General features: G+C 44.1%; 2 long non-coding RNA genes across 2 annotated transcripts; one reads left to right on the top strand and one right to left on the bottom strand.

The window, feature by feature from the left end:
- The first annotated feature begins 3,223 nt into the window (after positions 1-3,223).
- LOC141731045 (uncharacterized) lies at positions 3,224-11,000 on the top strand. Its single transcript, XR_012582948.1, has 3 exons — positions 3,224-5,743; positions 8,240-8,285; positions 8,626-11,000. It is a non-coding gene; the product is annotated as an uncharacterized LOC141731045 (long non-coding RNA).
- A 1,268-nt stretch (positions 11,001-12,268) lies between these two features.
- Positions 12,269-20,700, bottom strand: LOC141731035 (uncharacterized). Its single transcript, XR_012582940.1, has 3 exons — positions 19,665-20,700; positions 19,470-19,567; positions 12,269-15,707 (listed from the first exon to the last, which is right to left on the bottom strand). It is a non-coding gene; the product is annotated as an uncharacterized LOC141731035 (long non-coding RNA).
- Between the last annotated feature and the right edge of the window lie 873 nt (positions 20,701-21,573).

Below are 21,573 nucleotides of genomic sequence, written 5' to 3'. Positions count from 1 at the left end.
GAGGGCCCTGGGGAGGCTGCAGGGATTTCTGCCTCCCCTGGGGCTGCTGTACCAGTGGGTTTGGCACCATCCTTTGCTGCAGCACAAGTGATCTCATGTGTTAGAGCAGCAGGTTGGAGAGGTCCCAGGTTCCAGGCTCAGGAGCCCTTGGGGGCAGCCCTTGCAGCCAGCTCAGCTCTGCTGGCAGGCACAGCTTGGCATGGGCCCCCTCACTGCTGCCATGCCCACCCTGGGCTCTCCTTCCACACCACATCCCCCAGCCTCATGTGTTTTACCTTTCTGAAGAGCTGAGAGTTGTGCTGGGGGACAGCACACCCTCCTTGGAATGGAACTCTGTCATTTTTACAGAGGAGAAAGGGGATTCTCCTGCTTCCATAAGCAATGGGCCTGTCTGCTCCCTCACCTGTCCTTGACAGGTAGATAAAAACACAGACAGATAAATGATATTCAACAGTTCCTGGCCACCTGGGACCATAACCATTTTCCTTTGGGAAGTTAGAATGTGTTGTAGCAGCTGTGAGGATGGATAACAATTCTCTGGGGACAGCAGCTTCAGGCATCCCTGGCTGTCAGCAAACAGCTGCTCCCAAACCTCTCCCACAGCCTCACTGAGGCTCAGGCAGCCCCTGCTGCAGATCCAGGTGAAATCACCTTTGAGGGGCTGGCACTGCAGGGTCTCAGTGTCACTGGCACTGTTGTACCATGTGGTTTGCATCAATCCAACATTTTTCTGGCAAACAGTTTTATGAGAAGGGTTTTTCGTTGCATAGGCTCAAACCAGCACAAATTCTTCCACTGCAGAGCAAGTATCCTCTTTAGAAACACTCTGGGTTTATTTCAGGGTACATGGGTGGTGGGGGAGAGGAACAGCCTCATGTTCCATTGCCTGGACAAGGCTCCTCTGTTTTCCTGCCTGATTGGGGTTGGTTTTGTCTCATTGGTATTTTGTTTTGTTGAAAAGTGTTTTTCTCAGAGGAGGGGAGATGTGGGTGTGCTGATGCACCTGTGCTTCATTTGCAGAAACCAGCAGATGCTTTTGAATCCCAGAGGAAGGCAGCATGGCAAATTCAAGCTGGAAAACATTCTTACTGAGCAACAGCTAGGAAAAATTGACTGGTATTCAGGCTTGCAGCTAAAGAAAGTTTTCTAATCCCATTGTCCTTTTAGGCAGGTTTATATAATATCAGACCAGACTACAGCAAAGTTATTATAAGTTTAAAAAAGAAAAAAATAAAAAGAGGGAAGGAATTAAGTGGATTCTCAGAGATGCCATGCCTGAGTAGGTTACAAACTTTCAGAAGTTGTGTTTCTCCATTAGGGCCAATGGAAAGATGTCATCAAAAGCAAAGGAAGTTGATTCCTGCAACAAGCAAGCCTGTTCCAGAAGATAAGGATAAGCTTATTTCATAAACATTTGCCCTAGGAAGAAGGTGCAGCAGAGTGAAGTCCTGAAATGATAAGGGGCCACTGATTTTATACATGCCTGTCATCAAAATTGAAAATAGTTTATAGGTCTTCCTGTCCAAAAAAGAATCCAATGCTTACATATACAAGGGTTATCAGGGTTTATTGAAAAATCTTCCTGTACCCAAGAGGATTTATTTTCCTGCTCATTATAACACCAACACAAAAGATACCAAGAGAGCAAAAGTCCTAAGAAATTACTTTCAGGAGTCAGTAAATAAACAGGCCCTTCTGGAGTTTGCTGTGAGCAGGACAAAGTTGCTGCACAGAGGAGGAGAGGGAAGGGAAGCCCAGGGCCAGGAGAGCAGCTGCCTTCAGAAGGAGGAGAAGGCAGGCAGGGCAAAATAAAACCCAGACGTGACTTGTTAAACCTCCAATCTCTGTAATCTGATTTACAATGACCCCAGCCATGGCCCCAAAGAGGAGTGGCAGCACTGTGGCCCCTGCTCCTGCCCTTGGGGTGGAGCTCACACAATGGAGCTCACCAGCATGGACCCAGTCCATGTCCCACCACAGGCAGGGTGTGCAGAGCCAGCCCAGGGTCCCTGCTCTGCCGGCAGCCCCTGGGGCACAGCAGGGCCAGCCCTGCAGAGCTCGGCTCAGAGTGCTGCCCCTCCTGCCCCTCGGCCCGGCCCCTGGCACTCAGCACCTGCTCACGTCCCCCAGGGCCACCCTGCTGTCACTGCTGCCCCAGGGGCTGCCCTGTCCCTCTCCACAGCCCTGGGCACGCTGTCCTTGCCTGGGAGCAGCACTGGGGACATCCCTGTGCCACACTCAGTTAAAAACCATCTCTGTGCCCCAGAGCTCTGAAGGGGCCATTGCCAGGCCCACAGGGCACCCCCAGGTGTGGTGGTGGTGGCAGTGGCACCTTGGTTTGGGGATGGGCTCCCTGAGCCAGCAGGGCTGCTGCCAGCAGGACACTGGGCAGGAGCTAAATCCTGATTATGTGTGAGGAACAGGGACTCCAGGGATTGCCCCTGGCAGGGCTGGGCTGGCAGGGCCTGCCCTGGTGCCCCTGTGCTCCAGCTCTGCTCCACTGCCCAGCTGGGAGCAAAGCTCTTGCAGAAGGCTCTAGGTGCAGCTCTAGAGCTCAATCTTTATTATTTTAGCCTTGTATAAATTCAGGTCTCTGTGCATTCCACAGAATAGAGCACAGGAAGGCACTTGTGTCTTTTCTTGTTTAAGATTTTTCTTTTGAAAACTCTATGACTCCTTATTTTTGTCTCTGGGGATTTTGGGTGTTTGCAAACTTGAAAGTAAAATGATTAAGTGTTGAGACAAGTACATACACAGTAATGGTTTTTCCTTTTTTTTTTTTTTTTTTTTAATTAAAAGAGAAATCTCTCATGAGTAGTGGGTGCTCTGTGGCCTGTCCTTGCATTCTGCTGACCTCTTACATTCACTGTTACCTGGTCATAGATATTATGAGGGCTAAAAGGTTATGGTGAAAAGAAATATTGCTGAATACCTGACTTTAAAATGGTATCTCTGTGATTGTTTAATGAATTCTGTGGATGTTTAATGAATAAAAACTTCCAGTTTATCTTCTCCGCAGCAGTAGTTCCTTCTGCCATTCCCCATTGTTCTCCAATAAACACCATACCAAAGGTAAGCCCTCAGAAGCTCAGATTTCTCCCTTGGCAGGAGGAAGGTGGAGAGGACAAGTGTTTTGTGTCTGGACGGGTCACTACCCTCCATTTATTTAAGCTATTTACCATCTAACATTTTACATGACATTTTTGGCATGCCACAGCAAAGATTTTCAGTGATCAAGAAAAACCACGCTGGGGGAGAATGTTAATACTACTCTGCCCTTGATAGGATGGTGACTGGCAGCATATAAATACCCTGACAGGATGACAGAAATCTCTCTTCTATATTTACCAGGAGCCCTGGGCCAACATGCACAGTGGTGGGAACCCATCTGCTCTCCCCAGTCATTTTATCAACACGCTACTACTCAACAGCTGAGGCTTTTGTAATGTGTTTTTTTTAGCTTGGTGTGTGCAGGGAGCAGGAGTGTCTTTAACAGCACTGTGACAAAACCAAAATAAATCATAGAGGTGAATTGTAAATTGAAAGGTCTGGTGATTCATCTGGTGAATCATATAAAGGAACAAATTAATTTTGACATTACTTGACCACTCAGATTTTCTACTATGAGCCTGACATCATTAGCTCTGTGTTAATGAGTCCTTGCAGGGCACACAGCAAACACGGGCAGGGAGAGGGGCAGGGGCTTGGGCAGCTCCTGCTTTGGGGCATGGAGAGGGTTCTGGTCAGCACTGGGACAGCTCCAGTGTCCCCATGCAGATCCATCTCCTCTGGATGCACACTGCCTGGAGGGGGTGGCACAGGATCTGCCGTGCCTGACATTTCTACTCACAGCATTTTAGATTGGGTTTATCATTTTAATTTATATTTACCAGAAGTTAATGAACACTACACTGCTGAGCACCTGCCTTTCCCAGCCTTTTGGCTTTATGTCCCATGACACAGTTTCATTTTTGTTTTGGATGTTTGCTCTCATAAAAATTTCTCTCCCACCTCTAGAAACTGGAGACTTTTTAATCTCACATTCAAAATCAGCCACTGGAGCATGGGAGACAACAGCTGGGATCATTTTTCCCTGGATCCAGGGAAGGCCTGGATTCTCATAAAACTACTTTATACCCAAGTTTGAAATACAGGTCATGTGCCAGAGTTTATTCCTGTCAGAAACTTTACTGAAAGGCAATGCCAGTGTGTGTCTGAGGAGAAAGTGCAGATTTCTCTTTCATTTTCAGACCAAACATCTCAGACACTTCTGCCTATCAAGATCTCAGTGCAGAAAGGCCCTATGCACTTCACTTCAAGCAGATGTCTGCATTCACTGATGTCTATTGAAGAATTTAAGTTTTCTTCTATGAAAACAGCAGGGCATTAGTAAAAAAAAAAAATTAATTTCTCTCAAGGCATCCATGTTTTCAGTCTGTGTAGCTGTGTGAGAGCCTGGAAGTTTTTCTCTGCAGGCAGAGCACCAGGATGGACCAAGAGCAGAAATGAGTCTTTTGTCCTTGCCATAAGGGCAGTGGAATCTCCCCATCCAAATGTTTTGTGTTAAATCCAAACACAGGAGGCATAAACAGGTTGTAAAAAGGCAGCTGCTCTAAAAGCCTGATAGCAAAGTTAGTCTGTGAAATATATTGGTGTGAATTCATAATGTCTGAGCAGTCTCAGCTGAATTAGAGACTGGAGAGAGGACCATAGCAGCAAAATATAATTTCAGAATTCGAGTTAGCCAAATGAGGTAATTCAAGGTTTAAGTGGTTCTTTATGTTCTTAACATTTTCCACAGCACCTTTTGAAAACACCAAGGTGAAATAATCACTGTTGCAGAACCACAGATTCCTCTCGGGGAAAGTGTTTTATTCAGTGCAAAATGCAAGTCTATCTGAGTATTTGTGTAAAGCTGAGGCTTTTTCTTCCCCTTTGTAAGGCTGCAAAATAAAGTGTTGCTGGATGAGTTTGCAGGCAACAGAAATGTTATTATTTTTGATGTTACCAATAGTAATCTATTGCAAAACTGAAAAATGTATGAACATGTAATCACCTCAAATTAATGTTTACTTTAAAATTCAAAACCCCAAACAATAACATTATCAATGAGATGTTATCACCGCTCCCTATTTGACTTCTTTCTGGAAATTAGTTTACTGGAATTAGCTGGGTTTGAGTTTGACAAAATAAGCTGGAATATACTTTGACTTCTGTAAAAATGCCTACAGAGATTATGTAACAACAGTTAATTTTTGGTTTAATTGTCCAATATACATGAACTCTTTGATGGCAAAAGAGGGTGGAAGTACTCAGGAGGTAGAAAGAGAATCTAATTAACTAGTTTTCCAAGCTGTCTCTGCTAAATTCATGCACCAAACCCAGAGAATTGTGATATGGTTTTAAATCAACTGTTAACTCATCACAGCAGTCCTGTTCCAGGGCAAGTGATTTTAATTAGCTGACACAAACTTTTCCCCCAATTCATCACACTCAGGTTCCACATGCCCTCAGCTTTCACTGGGTTTCTTAAAGATGAGGATGATTATCACTGATGAGAGGTTTCATTTATCTCCCAGGCTGGTCCTTTGAAGCAGCAGCAGCAGGGCCTGCACATGCTGTACCTGTGAAACACCAGCCTGGAGAGCAGGGGCAGCACTGGAGCCTGGTCTAAGGCAGAGCCTGGCAACTTTGCACTTGCTAAAACTTCTCCAAAACCTAAATAACGTCTGTTAAACACAAGGTAAGAGATATCTTGGAAAAAAACCCATGAGCATGGAGGCACTTTTGTGTGTGTTAGGTGAGCAGCAGGGGAGGGATGCCCAAAGCTGCACTGGAGCTGCACTGGAGCTGCACTGGAGCTGTCAGCACAGGGCTGCTGAAGCGCTCAATCCCCAGCCCATCCTCATTCCCAAGGAAAGAAGAGCTGGTGGGAGCAGCAGCACCCTCCCAGTGACTGATAGGGCCCTGAGCACTTCAGAGAGGATCCTTAACCTTGTAATTTTTTATTTTTTATCCTTTTCAGGAGGGTCAGCATTATTTCCTTCATGGTCACTGCTGAGCACTACATAAATCCATATCCACCTGTGATTAATGGCTCTTTAGCTCCAAAGGAAGGGGTTAGCTGAAACTTTTAGTCACTGTCAAACTTCATCATTTTCCCACTTTCTTTTCCTGTCTCCTGTGAGGTTTCTCCATGGCAAAACCTAATGGAAGCTGCCCTTATACTGGACGGGCTTGGAATGAACTTCAGATGATACATATCACACCTACAGGCCACCCTCTCCATGTAGCTGCTGAAAACCGAGTGTCACAGGCCTGTGAATATTTTAAAAGCATGAGAAATCAGGGTCTGCCTGTTTCTGTTAATTTGCTGGGTGAAAAAGTATAGTACAGGAATAGAAATTCAATAGTGGCCTAATGGCACAGACAGTGAAGGTCATCTTCTTCCTCTGACTGCACTAACTTGGTTCCTGGCTCACACAGCATTTGACATCTCCTTCAGCTCGATCTTCACTGGCTCCTGTGTGGGAATTGCCTCAGGATGGAGTTTAGGTTTCATAAAGCATGAAAATGCAAGAAATTGCAGCGAGTCCCGGGGCTGAGCTTTCACAGCGTGGCTGATCCCCCATCCCTGGAGGTCAGCAAGAAGCAGCTCCAGACAGAGCCTCGGGCACAGCCCTGCCATTCCAGGCTGGAGAGAGCCCTGTGAGCCCAGGGCCACCCTGGCAGGGCAGGGACAGCGGGCAGCAGCCACCCCAGGCTGGCCCAGCCTCGCGTGCGGTGCCAGCACGGATCCGCACACACGGACAGGGGTGGATTATCCTGCTGCCTTCAGGGTGGGTTCATCCTGCTGCCTTCAGGGGTGGGTTCATCCTGCTGGCTTCAGGAGTGGATTATTCTGCTGGCTTCAGGAGTGGATTTATCCTGCTGCCTTCAGGGGTGGGTTTATCCTGCTGCCCTCAGGGGTGGGTTCATCCTGCTGCCTTCAGACAGCCCTGTGCCTGTGCCAGGGGGCCAGGGTCAGCCTGGGGCCCTCAGCAGGGAGAGCTGTGTGCTGGAGCAGCTCAGATGGGTTTGTTCAGATGCTGTGGATGGCACAGCCAGGCAGAGCCTGACCCCTCCCGGGGCTCCTGCCCTGGAACCTGGAATCCCCCTGGCTTCAGCCTCATCCTCAAAACCAAGAGATGGGGCTGCTGTCCCCTTCACCTTTCCCTGGCCATCCAAAGCCCTGCTCAGGGAAGCCAAGGATGCTGCAGCACAATTATTTAGCCCAGCCATGGGAAGCCTCTCATTCTCACTAACAATTACCTGGTGATCAGTGTTCAAGGGAAGGCAGTGTACAAAGGTTGCGCCTCTTTAGCAGGTTTGTTGTGAAATTTCTGGTTCCAGATTTAATTATTGCAAATTCCACCATTGGCTTTGCCCTTGTTTTCAGGGAGGGAGCCAGGAAACCATAACTCTGTTAGTGCCACACATTAAACTTCTTCTTCTCTAAATAATTCCTCTTTGATGAAATGGCAAGGCAGAATGTTTGCAAAGTCTTGTGAAGCTTCTAGGGGTTTTGGGTTTTTTAAACTGTAGATAAAGCCATGATTTCTATCATTGAGAAAATACTTGCTTAAACTCGAATTTGTGACCTCAAGTTGCCCAAACCTCATGGAATTCTTCACTTTCCAAAGCCTGTCTGATTGACTGGAAGTGGAAAGCCATTCTTCTAAAACTTAGTAATGACTCTAATAGCATTTTAATATTTGATATGCTTTAAAATTGCAGAGAAAGTATTGACATGGATGCTGAGCCATCCTTCACAATACATGAGCTGCCCTACAAGAGTATTTGTGTGGTGACAATGAGAGCTGTAATTACCTGAGATGGACAGTAGTGACATGTTTTATTCAAAAGACATGAATCATTAGTGCCTTTGCAACAGCCTGCAGAGAATGAGAATATTTATTAACTGTACAAGACTAATGACTGCTCTTACAGGCTTTCACTGGCGCCAGCTCAGGTCAAATCTGTGTATGGACTGTAAGGAGATGGTTCAGGGTTTTTTATGGAGTTAATTTCCTTGGCTGAATGTGTGAGGAACTTCACTGAGAAATAAAAAGGTTTTAAAGGCAAACAAACAAATAAACCTTCTGATATTATAAACTGGAAGTTCAGATCAGCTGAATATTTTTGTTGAAAGAATTTTCTACTGGCAGTTGCTGTTTTATTTTTCTTATTTGTCCTCTAGGTTTTGCAGTGGAAAAAAAGCCCTACAAAGTAAAAAGCAGTGAAATGTAAGTTTCTGCGTGTAACATACTCAGAATATTTGGGTTTTAATGCAGAATTTGCATTTTCAAAGGACTGTAATTTTATTTTCAAATTAATTTCTTATGTCTGACAAATTAATATTATTTATTTAGCTGTCAGTAATGAAATACTACAAACTCATACTGGATTTTGGTAAGGAAATAGATCAAAAAACCCCACTGATGTTTGCAAGTAAGAAAAAAATCTGGTTTGAAGCATATTTTGGAAATAAATTTTGAAATGAGAGTGTCTAAGTTTGAAATGCAAAGTCAGTTTGAATGACTAACTCCATCCAACATTTTCACAGCACAGCTTTCTTCCTTTCAGCAGGGAGAACAGGCACCACAGCTGACATGAGAGAGAAGCAGAAAATTCTCCAAAGAATAACATTTTAATTCATCTTGAAATAAACATTGAGGGTCTGTGACTGACTCCTGTAAAGGTAGTAAAAAAAATACCATCTAGAAGATGAACAGAAGCAGTAAAAGCCATCTATTGCAATGTATCATGATGCTGTTACATTGCTATCTGCCAACCAGCAAGTAAAAATTCCTCCTGTGACAAAATTGTAAATGCCACAATAACACCATATTTTCTGCTTTGTTTCTTGGAGGTGAAAAAAAAAGTGTAAACTTGGGAAAAATATGAAAAAATATCATATAAATGGGGAATTTGTGTAAAACTCTGGGAGGGGAGCTGGGAGCTGGGGGCATTTTTTTCTGGGGTCAGCTGACCCCATTTCTCCGGGGTCAGATTTAGGATTATTTGGCTGATCAGGGTAGTTTTAATATGTAGAAATTTTTTTTCCACAGAAAAAAGTATTCTGATGTACTGATCACTCACCTGTTGGGTCTAATTCTTCATGACTGTCTGCAGCACTATGGGTGCTCTATTTTGCTAAAAAATACACTCCTAATCAGTCCTGCCTGCTTGTTAAGAATATTTACATGTCCTGACTGAAGAACTTAAAAATGGTGAAGAAAACAAGCTTTTTGTCTCAGTTATCACCAGCTCCTGGAGCCATGGCAGGTGCAAAGTGCTGAAACATCAGCTTGTGCCTGTGTCTTGCGTGGTAACTGTTTTTGGCATGGTGTGTCAGAACCTGAGTGCCATTGGAACCCAATTCTCTAGTTTAATTGACACAAACACAACACAGAAAAGTTCAGACACACGTGAGGGGACAGGACGGGTGGTGGGGGCCCTGCATGGGCTGCAAGTACTTCAAGTCTGTGCTGAGTCGCAATAATAGCGCTCAGGAGCAGGTCATTGCCACAGGTCCCCTCAGAGGCTCAGCTCTGGGCATGCACAGCCTCCTCCTTTCTCAAAACCAGAGGCAGAAAAGCTTAAATGGTGCTTTAACCAGTGGCAGTCTCCATCTCTGGTTTGTACAAACCCTGTCACAAAAGGAGCAGGGAGCAGGGTAAGCCAGGATCCCTCTCTGACTCAGCTGCCCTCTGCCTTCCCTGCTGTTTCCATCTCCTCTGCTGCAAGCACCCTGCACCCAGACAGCTCTCATTGCACAACATATTCTTCCCCCAGGAGGTTTGACAGCATCTCTTGGCCTCTAAAAGCAGCAGCATCTCTGCATTCCTCACACAAGAGGGGATGGTAGGTGGATGCAGTACCTGTGCTCTGTGAGCTGTGGCTCTGACCAAACCCCAAAGACAGAGCTCAGCCCAGCCCCTGCAGCTGCCAGGGCTCACTGGGAACAGAGCTGAGGCTCCCTTGGGAGGGCTAAAAACCTGTTAAAATAGGGATGCTAAAGCTATCAGCAGGACAGGGATGGGAGTGTAATCTTCTGTTCTCTTCGAGAGACAATATTGACCTGAAATTTGTATTTTGTTTCAGCTGGCCATACAAGTTTCTAAACCAGTCTGAGACTTGCCCAATATCTGCCTTCAACCTGAACAGAATATTTTAGTTTCACAGTACCTGCAGATTCACAGAATCAAGATCAGACAGTCCAAGCACCAACCCAGCTCCACCATCATTACCCCTAAACCCAGGAGTCACATCCAGAGGCTCCTGAGCACTTCCAGGGACAGTGACCTCACCCCCTCCCTGAGCAACTTATTCCAATGCCTGACCCCTTTTCAGTGAAAGGCTTTTTTCTAATACCTAATATCTAATCAGAACCTCTCCTGGTGCAACTCAAGGCCATTTCCTCTCATCCTTTCACTTGGAACAAGACAGAAGGGACTGACCCCCACCCAACTACAACCTTTTTTCAGGTAGTTCTATAGAGCAATGAGGTCCCTCCTGAACCTCCTCATCTCCAAACTAAAAAAGAAATCCATTTAAGATCTTTTAAACCATCTTTTTAACATTTAGGTAAATGTCAAGGTATTTTATGCTCAATAATTTGAAGAATTGAAATTACCCACTTTGAAAATACATAAATGGAACTCTTAAGACAGTTTCAAAAGTGTGGCTGACTGTTATTTCTACTGAACCTGATCACTGAGTTCCTCCTCACCTGGAAATCTAGTTCAGTTCCCTTTCCCCACCTGTTCCCCTTTTTCCACTAAGAAAAGAAATTGAAGTCCTCAAATGCATCAAAATATATCCATTGCCCTGCTTCTGTACATCTAATTCATTTCCACAGATTATTTTAATTTTTTCTATTTCCATAGATTATTTAATTTTTTCCTCATAGTTTTTCCTAAAACCACAAATACTGGGGAGAAAGCATTTAGAGGATATTCTGGTACTGCTGCCTGGGGGTGCTGCTGTCTGCTGGAGCCCTAAGCTGCTTATATATTATATTAATTATATTATATTATATTATATTATATTATATTATATTATATTATATTATATTATATTATATTATATTATATTATATTATATTATATTATATTATATTATATTATATTATTATAGATTACTGTACTAAAACTATACTGAAGAATACAGAAAAGACACAGACAGAAGGCTTAACAAGCATGATAATGAAAAACTCATGCCTCCTTCCAGAATCGCAGCACAGGCTGGCTGTGATTGGTCATTAAGTAAAAACAATTCATCTGTTGGATAAATCTTCATAGCAACATTCCAAAGCAGCAAAACGCAGGAGAAGCAAATGAGATAATATTGTCTTCCTTTTTCTCTGAGGCTTCTCAGCTTCTCAGGAGAAGAAATCCTGGCACTGGCCTTTTTCAGAAAATGTGACAGTGGCACTCCCCAGCCCCTGCCAAGCACCTGCTGTGCTGCTGTCCCTGCAGGTCCGAGCTGAGGGCAGGGAACAGCTCAGTGCTCAGGGCTCAGTGCTCAGGGGGCTCTGGGGGGCTCTGGGGGGCTCTGGGGCTGCTGCCAGCCTGGCATGGATCCCCAGCTCATTCCCGCTGCTCTGGGAGCTCTGTGTCCCATCTCCTGCCTCCAGCCCTGCTGGGATGGGTGCCAGCCAGCAGAGGGGACACTGAGGGGACGCTGTGGGACAGGGTTGGTCTGGCACCCTTCCTCCTGGCAGTGGCTGATGCTCCTGCACCATCTGAGAGGGACAAGGGCACTGTGAGCCCCCTCCCCATGGCCTGGCCTTTCTCCTCACCCCCCTCACATTCCCAGCTGAGCAGAACAGCCCCAGGCGTCAGAAAATAAATGGGATCCTTGTGATTCTGGAGAAGAGCCTCTTCCTGCAGCCCAAACAAGGGGAACAGCACAGCTGTGGCCATGGCCACCCCATGTCACACCTGCTGCTCTGGGATCCCCCTGCCAGTGCCCTCCCCAGGCCCCAGCACAGCCACCACTGCTCCTTGGCAGCTCATTCTCCTCCTGAAAATGTCTTCATTGCCACTTCTGCCTTGTTTGTTAAAGAATTGCTAGCTTGACAGAAAGTAGGAAAAAAAAAAAGAAATTAAAATCCAGGATCTGTCTTAATCATATCCACTTGCAAATAAAAAGCACTGTGGAAACACTACCCAAGCAGAACAGAGATTTATTTTCAAGCATGTGAGCAGTTTAAGGTCATTTACTTAAAATTACATTCAAGAAACAACAGTGATGCTTCTGCATTACTCTCTCCCTTTAATGCCATTCTGCATCTAATCTGTCTTCCTGCTCAATAGAAATAGCTTACTCCCACGTCTGAGCAGAGGATTGGGCTGGAGCCTGCATCTCAAACACCTCCTGTCACCAGCAGGGAATGCCATTTTTAGATCTCCCATTCCAAAGAAAGGTCAGTCACTATTCCAAACAATGGAAGGAGAAAATAGTCAGTCCACTTTACCCTTTCTCCAGCTTGTAAAAGGAAAACAAACAAACAAACAACCAGTCATGAGTGCCAAGGTAATTTCCAGTATTTTAATATAGTTCCACAGAATCAACAGACCCTGGCAGCAAGTTTTTTCCCTCAAATGTGATCATACATTTCTGACAACAGCACAGCAGCGCCGTGAAAGGACATCAGATAAGAAATACAGCTGATTGAAATCTGCATTTCAAATTCCTCACAACATTTTTCAGGAGAAAAATAAATCCTTCTTCAGAAAATAAGTGTAATAAAAACCCCAACAACAGCGTGTCAACACACAGCAAATACTCAGCTTTGACTTTATATGGACTCATTCAGGAGACTGTGGGGAAATGTCCTTCAGGGTGTGGAAACTGGAAAAGACAATCCTCAGAAGCTGAGTTCCCAAGGTTGGACCAGTATTTTCATTTCTTCCCTTGGAAGCCTATGGAAAGCAGCCCTTCAGCCCAGCCAGAGAATCTGGTGACCCAAGGGCTTCCATGGTGCTGGTGGGAATTCACGGGGAAGAGTCTCCACCAGTTTTTGCTGTAAGGTGCCCAAGGTTTCCAGGCTGCCACAGCTGAGCTCAGGAATTGGTCAGTGGAAAATCTCCAGCACCTCCACAGCCACTTCTTGCTCCCCTTCATTGAAACTTTCCTAGTCAAGCTTTCAGAATAACTTTCTGTTTGAGATCTTAAGCTGGTTTTTTTCTTTCAGACTTTCTGCCAGCCTCCCCATAGCTTTTGGCTCAGATGTTGGTGCAATTACCCAGCACTTACCTCCTTGCAGAAGAGGCACAACGTGGTTCCAGGGCCACTGGCCATGAAAAGTCACTCTGAATTAGCAGCAGCAGAGGGTTTGAGTGGCAGAGTGAGAGGAGGATGTGGTGGAAATGCTCTGTCATTGTGGTTTGGGCTGAGAGTGTATGGACACAAGTCTTGCCAGCCACAGAACAGAGCTCATTATTCAACATATAAAATATTCCATATGAGAAATAAGAACACAAAAAGGAAACCCATCATAGCTATATCTATGGTGGTGTTTAACACAGCTATATCTATGGTGGTGTTTAACACTTTTTGTATACTCCAAAAGGAGCTTAATGAAGAACAAAAATAAGAGTTACATTTTGGGTAATTATTGCAAGTAATTTTGCAGGTTTAGGGTCAGAAAAATGGGAAAAACAAAAAGTACAGACTGCTCTGCCTGAAGTTTTGTAGAAGATGATTTTTGTTTTGCATTATGTAATCAAATAAACACATCACAACATTATCACTTGGGGCTTGAAATGCAGTGAATGTCCCTGGAGCTCCTTAGATGCCACCTGCCATGGAGGAAACATCTCCCTTGAGGCTCCAGGCTCCAGGCCAGGTGAGGTAAACTAGCACTAAAAATTCCTCTCTGGTGTGATGGTGTGAATATATAAATATATAACCCAGGCTGATTTGCTGTGAATGCTCTTGGACACAGTGGCTGAGGACACCTCTGTGGCAAACATCAGCTCTGCTGGCACTGAGCAACCTTCACAGGGACCTCACCTAATCACTTCAGTGATCCAGTCCTTGTTAATTAAGTGCTTTTCCCCTTCAGTTCTTATACAGAGCCCAGCCAGTAGAGATGCAGCTTCTTCATGTGTGCTCTTCAAATAAATTACTCCTGAGGATGAAAACAGGACTGTTGCAGGGAATTTTTGAGTAATTGGGAGGATTTTTAAATTGTGGTCAGGACTGGGTTCTTAAATATGTATCCTCCTTTTTTCTACAGCATGTTCTGACTATTGTCTTTATCCTTTCCCCTATACTCTTTTCAAAAGTCTTTTGGTTTTCTTTTTTATTTCTTCCCCCACTTATTTAGGCACAAATAAGTGAGGAAAAGATTTTAGATGCCTCAACATGCAGTGAGTTGTGATTCTGGCTCTATATGCAATACTGGTATATTCAGTATAAATAAAAAAATTATAGTTTCAGCTATCATATATGTATAGTTTCATAAATAAAGAGTATTAAGTGGGAACAAATTAGACAGGAACCTTTCTACTTAAAACTGCCTTTTTTCTGGGCTGCAGGTCAGCCAGTCAGCCTGGGTGCAGTGTGTAGGGGTGACACCTCCTGCTCTGTCCCAGGAACATCTCACCTGCCAGAGCTGAGCAGTCTGGGCACTGCCTTGGTGGCAAATTACAGCAGAATTTAGCTCTGGATAGACTCCACAAAGCAAATTTATTCAAACCATTTCATACTGAAAAGCCTGATTACCATTTACCATATGATGCCTTTCTATCACTTCAGCAGTATCAAAAGGCTTTATTGTAGATGAGATCAAATAAATATAGCAAAAAAAAAAAATGAAAAAAGAACAGAGTCATATCCTGACTGATAGCATGCTCCTACAGACTACTGCCACCAGCTGAGACTATGTGCCAATATTTTTTATCAGCCATCATTACCAAACATTACTGAAGCAGGCTGGAAGAAAACAGCAGCCTAGGAGTGGTGTTTAAGAAAGCCCTGGGAAGGAGGAGAACAGAAGAGGAGAGCTGCTGAGCTGAATCAGCATGTGGGCTGTAGCTGGAACAAAAGGATTCTTCAGTTCATGCCAAAAATACTCATCAGTGCTGCTGCTTTTTTAAGCTTAACATTCATAGGTGACTTTTCCTGCTTCTGAACAGCCTGTGGGAAGCTGCTGTGGCTCAGGTATGGGTGGCTGGCAGAGCCCTCTCTCTGCTCACTTCAAGGGCTTCCTTGGGAGAGGAGCTCAGGGAGCAGAGCAAGGGGAGCTCTCTGAGCCTCTGGAGTGTTCCAGGACAACTCCAGACCCTTCTCCAAAGGAATTCTTGCTTCTGAATGTGGTCCAGCCCTTCCTCTTCCTCTGCCTTCCCAGCTGGCAGGACCGCGAAGACAGCTCAGCAAAGCATCTGCTGAGGATCCCAGCTGCAGAGGCACCTTCCATCTCAGAGGGGTGTGAACACAGTCTTTAGGGACTCATAACAAAGAATTCAATAGGATTAAAATTACCAAAAAACCCCACAAATGACCAAAAGATTATTTTCCTTGGTGCTCAATTGTGGTGGTGTTTGAGGGTCCCCAGGATGAGGGAAGAGATGAGAATCTTGACTCCATGTTTCAGAAGGCTGATTTATTATTTTATTATATATATTATATTAAAAGAAAATGATGTATTAGAACTATACAAAAGAAAGAGAAAAGAGACATCAGAAGGTTAGCAAAGAAAGGAATTAATAATAAAATCTTGTGACAGACTCAGAGAGTCCAGCATAGCTGGCTGTCATTGGCCATTAATTAAAAACAATTCACATGCGACCAATCCAAGATGCACCTGTGGGTAAACCATCTCCCGACCACATCCCACAGCCATCAGACAGTTACTGTTTACATTTAATTTCTGAGGCCTCTCAGCTTCTAAGGAGAAAAATCCTAGCAAAAGGATTTTCATAAAATATGTCTGTGACACTCAATTAGCCTGGAGGACTCATTATTGTAGGGAGCCACAGAGTCCAGAAATGTTAAAAGCTTCAGGAAAAATCAGTTATATATATATATATATATATATATATATATATATATATATATATAAGTTCATATAGATCATCATTTATATATATAAGATCAGATATATCAGTTTTATTACCAAAAAAAAAGAGGGAAATAAATCATCATACTGAAGAAATGCAAATAATCTTCTCAAGTTTCAGGTTTAAATGAACATTTAAACCTGAAACAGGATGGGTGATGGCAGAGCTCACACCCGGACTCTGCTGCTGCCTCTGCCTGTTCTGTGGGGCAGCTTGGAGGGAATTCCTGCTCTTGGTAAACCAAGGAACAAACAAACAAAATGCAGAAATTCTACCTGTAAGGCTGTTTATTTTAAGGTGTGGATAGGAAAATGTTCATGTCTGGGTCCCCTGGGATGCTGCTGGGGAGAAGCAATCCTGCTCCTGCATAACCTGCCCCGTGTGTTTGTGTTTAGCTTGGCTGTGGGAAGCAGCCTCACTTGTAAAGCTGGGGCTAAGCTTGCATTTTACAGCACTTCAAAGAGCATCACCAAAACCAATCTTTTAGAACCTGAACATGTTTGTTATCTTGCTAATCCTAAAGCAAAGAGATCTAAGGAGGCAGCAAGATGAACAATGAAAAAAAATACAGTGTATACACTTGCAAAAACCAAGGTGTCCTTTTATTCTTCAGCTAGAAACCCAGTTTTTGCATCTGATCAATTTAATAATAATAAAACAATAATTTCTGCCTCAAAATGTATTTGCTTTTAGGAAATGAAACCAGTTTTTTAGTTAAATAACTCTTCCCTGGGAACAAGCTCAGTCTTTGGTGTTGAAATCACATTTACATGAAGCATTTCCTCATTTACGGGCATTTAATTACTTCAGGAGTATGAAGTATAAAAATTAATACATCCATACAGAAAAGCTGAGAGAAAATAATGCCCTTTACTTCATGGCTTTGCTGATTATGGGTCAGTTGGAATTAGATTGGGCTTTAATTCTTCCCCAGCGTGAAGGGGATTCAATCAGTTACACCAGGAGCTGATATTATTAATGCAATCATGGCCTAAAAGGAACCAGCCCTAAAGGGAGATGCCAAAATGAATTCTTCATGTAGTAACAAAGGAAGGCAGAAGACTCCTTCAGAGCGAGTCACGTCTGCACCGAGGACAAGGCTGACATTTCATAAGCCTCCAATTGAGGCTGCTGTGAATTCCCCATTTCTATTTGTACATCCAGCTCTTGCTAAGGGCTCCACAGGCATTCAGAGCATCACTAAAGGAAGGTATTAGATTCACTATGACACTGAGTTACAACTTCAATGGGGAAATTATCAAATAGTGAATTATTTCATAATACAGCCACCACTCAGGCATTTAGGTATGTTTCCATCTTAATTAAAAGGCAAAAAATTGCAAAAGGCTTCAAGGAAATATGAAAGTTTTTGTAATCAAAGCATAAAATTAATAATCTATGGAACAAATTACTGCGTAGCAAACTAATGATCTTTTCAAAAGAAAACACTGAGAGGCTCTGAAAAAAAAAATAATTAGGTTTTCTCTCTACCTCTCCCTACAAAAATGTTGAGTTTTTGTGCCCAGTCCCACTAGTGATGTGCAGGAAGGCAGCACACCCCCAGGCACAGCAGCTCTCATCCTGCCAGGCTCCCTTCTCCCACAGAGGCTGTGCTCAGGGGATGGCAGCAGTGACAGGCAGCTGTGCAGGAGAGCCCTGGCAGGGCTGTGGAGGGGAGGAGAGCCCATCCTCTGTCCCTGGGCACACCAGGGCTCCAGGAAGCCTTGGGAAGGGCAGGGACTCATTAGCCCACTTGTGCCACCCCAGGGTTTGAACTGCAGGATCCTGATTTATGGATGAGGTGCTTTGGGTCAGAACAGAGGTTTGTAAAGTGTACTTGTCAATTATTTCCTCCTCATGCTGAGTTCTGTTGAGCAGGACTCAAAGCATTAATGGAGCAGGACTTCCATCATCAAAAGATATGAAAATTCACATCAACAGAACTGTCTGATCAGCATTTGCTCTTCAAATATGAGTAAGAATGTTTTATTGCATGATAATAAAGCAATGGCAATGGCCAAGGTGAATAAACATTTCCCAGGCATTCCTTTAGGATGCCATGCACAAACTGTCAGCAGCTGCTCCATAATGATCTCATGAGCCCAGGAGTGCAGGGCCTCCTGCTCCAAGGCAGTATTTCAGAATGAGGAAGGCATTTGCAGTTAATATGTATTAATATTATGAAAGGGCTTGTGACTGGACTGCAAAATGAAGGAATTTGTTATAATTGGGTGCCAGAGCCTTTGGGAGCAATGGTCAGGCTTCTGCTGACCTTCACTGAAAAATATCCAGGCTTTGAGACACCACTGGGTGATTTGCAGAGAGCAGGCTAAAAATGTGTGCAAAGGGATTGCAAAGTATTTGTGTTTCATTTTAAATATGTGGAAAATCATATTAATGCAGAGTCAGCTAAATGCACATGTACCATCTGACTGTTCAAAAATCAAGGTTAACTCACATTTATAAGATTTTTTTATAAGCTCCATTCAGGCACACATTTCTCCACTGTGCAAAGGTTATGGCTCCTTTGCTGGTTCCTTTCCTTGTTGATTCAGGATTTGAAACATATCCAAGGGTATTTTATTTCCTATTCGTGACTTAAGTCTTGCTCATACAGAGAACTTAAAGATATAATTTAAAAACTTTCTCTATTAGCTATATTTATTAGCTACATTTATATATCAGCTAATCTTCATGTTTTAAACAGTCTGACCTGTTTCCTCTCAAAGCCATTTAGAGCTTTCCTCCTGGGCTTCCAGCAATCCTAGACACTTATCACTTTCTTTGCAGTACTGATTTTTCTGTGATATAGCTAAATGTGATAGATATTTGTTAAGTACTTCTTTGAGATAAAATATTATTTCTTTCCCCTCTTTAATTTATAAAATGTAAAATGGCAAAGCTCCTCACTTCCCTCACCTGCTGAGCCACTGAAAGAGATGAGAGCATAAATATCTATGACATCCACATTATTACCAGATACATTCATTAACAGCAGTGCTATCACAGTGAATACCAAGTGAATTGACAGTGACAGGGCAATAAATTAAAGTGTTTATACCTTTTTCTCAGCTTACAAATAGCAGAGTTATTCCTGACCTTTGATGTAAACCTTAATGGTCACTGGTAAATCAAATATGATACTGTTAGAATTCAGTGCCACAGCTGAGACCTTTCCACCCTGGAGATGCAATATCTTCTAAGAATATCTTTGTGGGTTATGGTAATTAGCATCCATACATCAGGAAGGATTAATATTCATAGGAAATTAGCTCATTTCCACTGAAAGCTTCCCAGTTTACTCTTATGGACTCTGGCAATGAGTTACATGATGTAAGTTGTCTGTAAACTCACCACTGTCTCCTGGTTCCTGGGCAGTCCCAGCAAGGGGCTGCCACCAAACATCTCTGGGCTCTTGGGTTCTCAGACGGGTTCCAATGCGCTGAGGATCCCTGAAGGAGAGAGAGGTTTTGAGCAAAAGAGAGACCAGTTTCCAGTTTTATGCATTTTGTGCATTTAACCTTGTAGAAGAAGAGAAATTGTGCATACCAGTCAGGTTGCAGGCTCATGCTTTCATTTTGTTAGTTGAACTCACTGTCTTGCTCTGGTCAGTAAGAAATTATTTTTCCAAAGGAGCAGATCTCAGACTCTCTCTGATAGAAAATCCTGAAACAGAGGTGCTAACCCCTATTTAAAAGCTCTGATATCCTGAAGATAGGCTTTCTTCCCTTCGTTAGCTGCCTTGAAAGAAGCCCTAGACAGAGCAGAAAGAAGAGTTTGGGCTGATGAAAGTTGCCAGTTTTTGGACAAAAACAAGCAACAAATCTTGGCTAACAACAACTATGAGACCAACAGTAAAATAGGTAGGGTCAATGAGAGGGGAGAAATTTGGCCTTTTATTTCATTTTGGGCCAAGGCAATGGTTCTATACCAAATATATGGGTGCCAAAGCAGCCCAGTACTGCTGCACTTATTCTTGTAAAAGAACAAAGATCACCTCTCTTCAGAAGAGAGACTGTTCACAGCTTTACAGGATCACTTTGGGTTCAGTTCATGCTTTATGTACAGTTATTGTTCAGTTTTACCTCTTTCCCTAGGTAGCTGGCTGGGCCCAAAGAAACAAAATGATATGTGAGTGATCATCCAACCTGGGTTTTAATTCCTGCCCTGGGAGATTGTAGATCTAAACAGTTGGTGATCTGCAGAATTCTCCTGCAAATATTTAACAGTGTTTGCCGAGGCCAGCTCCAGCTTCCCTGGGTGACTTTTTCCTAATGCTTTTCTTTATCTCTCTCGCTCCCAGATAAAATATCAGCTCATGAACTGCAATAACAGCCTTTCCCTCCAGATTTATTTTTCTTCCCCGGGTTTTGATTCCAAAAAAATAAATTCCGGCACTCGATAGGAAATTTCTCAGAGGGGAATTTGCTGTGATAGCTGCAGATCCGGGGCTGCTGGGAGCCTGCAGCGGGAGCTGCCCGCAGAGCTCTGCCCATCCCAGCCGGGTGATGGCACAGTTGCTCAGCTCCAGGCTGCTGGCTCCCAGGCATCGCTTACACATGAACTGATAACACTGATAACATTCGAGCCCCTCTCCTTTACAGCAGAGACTCTAATCCACAGGAAAATCCACACCAAAAAAAAAAAAAAAATAGGCGGAGGGGGGAGTGATGTTGGTAGGGAGGGGGAAGGAATAAAGGAAAAGGGAGGGGGGAAAGGAGAGAGAAAATTAAAAGTCCTTCAGCCCAATGTCGTTTCAGCAGAGCAAGGTCACGGTGGGGCCAGCTGGTTGGAGCAGAGGTCTCTGCAGGCTGATTGCAGCAGCCGGGCTGCTCTGATCCCCGGGGATGCTCAACAGAGGCAAAGCTGGGCTGGGGACAGGGACAGGGACAGGGACAGGGACAGGGACAGGGACAGGGACAGGGACAGGGACAGGGACAGAGCCGGGGCAGCCCCAGCGCCTTCCTCACCACAGTCTTTATTCAGCTTTTACCCAGCTTTCAGCCAGTCTTTACCCAGCCTCCCTCCAGCTTTCATCCAGCCTTTACCCAGCCTCCATCCAGCCTTTACCCAACTTTTATCCAGCCTCCATCCAACCTCCATCCCATCTCCATCCAGCTTTGATTCAGCCTCTACCCAGCCTCCATCCAGCCTTTTCATCCAGTCTTCATCCAGCCTTTATCCAGATTCTATTCAGCCTCCATCCAGCCCTTACCCAGCCTTTATCCATCCAGCCTTTTCATCCATCCTTTATCCAGCCTCCATCCAGCCTTTTCATCCATCTTTTATCCAGCCTCCCTCTATCCTTTACCTCCTCAACACAGCCAGCTCCTCCTGCACTGGCACTGCCCTGGGCCCTGGGGGAGGATGCCTTTAAATTCAGCAGTATTGAAATATCAGAAAATGTACTTAGCAAATGGAAATGTGGGCACAGAAGATGCCACGTTTTTGAAAGGGA

The sequence above is a fragment of the Zonotrichia albicollis genome, chromosome 16, assembly GCF_047830755.1.
Source record: "Zonotrichia albicollis isolate bZonAlb1 chromosome 16, bZonAlb1.hap1, whole genome shotgun sequence".
In the NCBI taxonomy this organism is placed as follows: Eukaryota; Metazoa; Chordata; class Aves; order Passeriformes; family Passerellidae; genus Zonotrichia; species Zonotrichia albicollis.
This window is presented reverse-complemented; position numbering and strand designations above follow the sequence as displayed.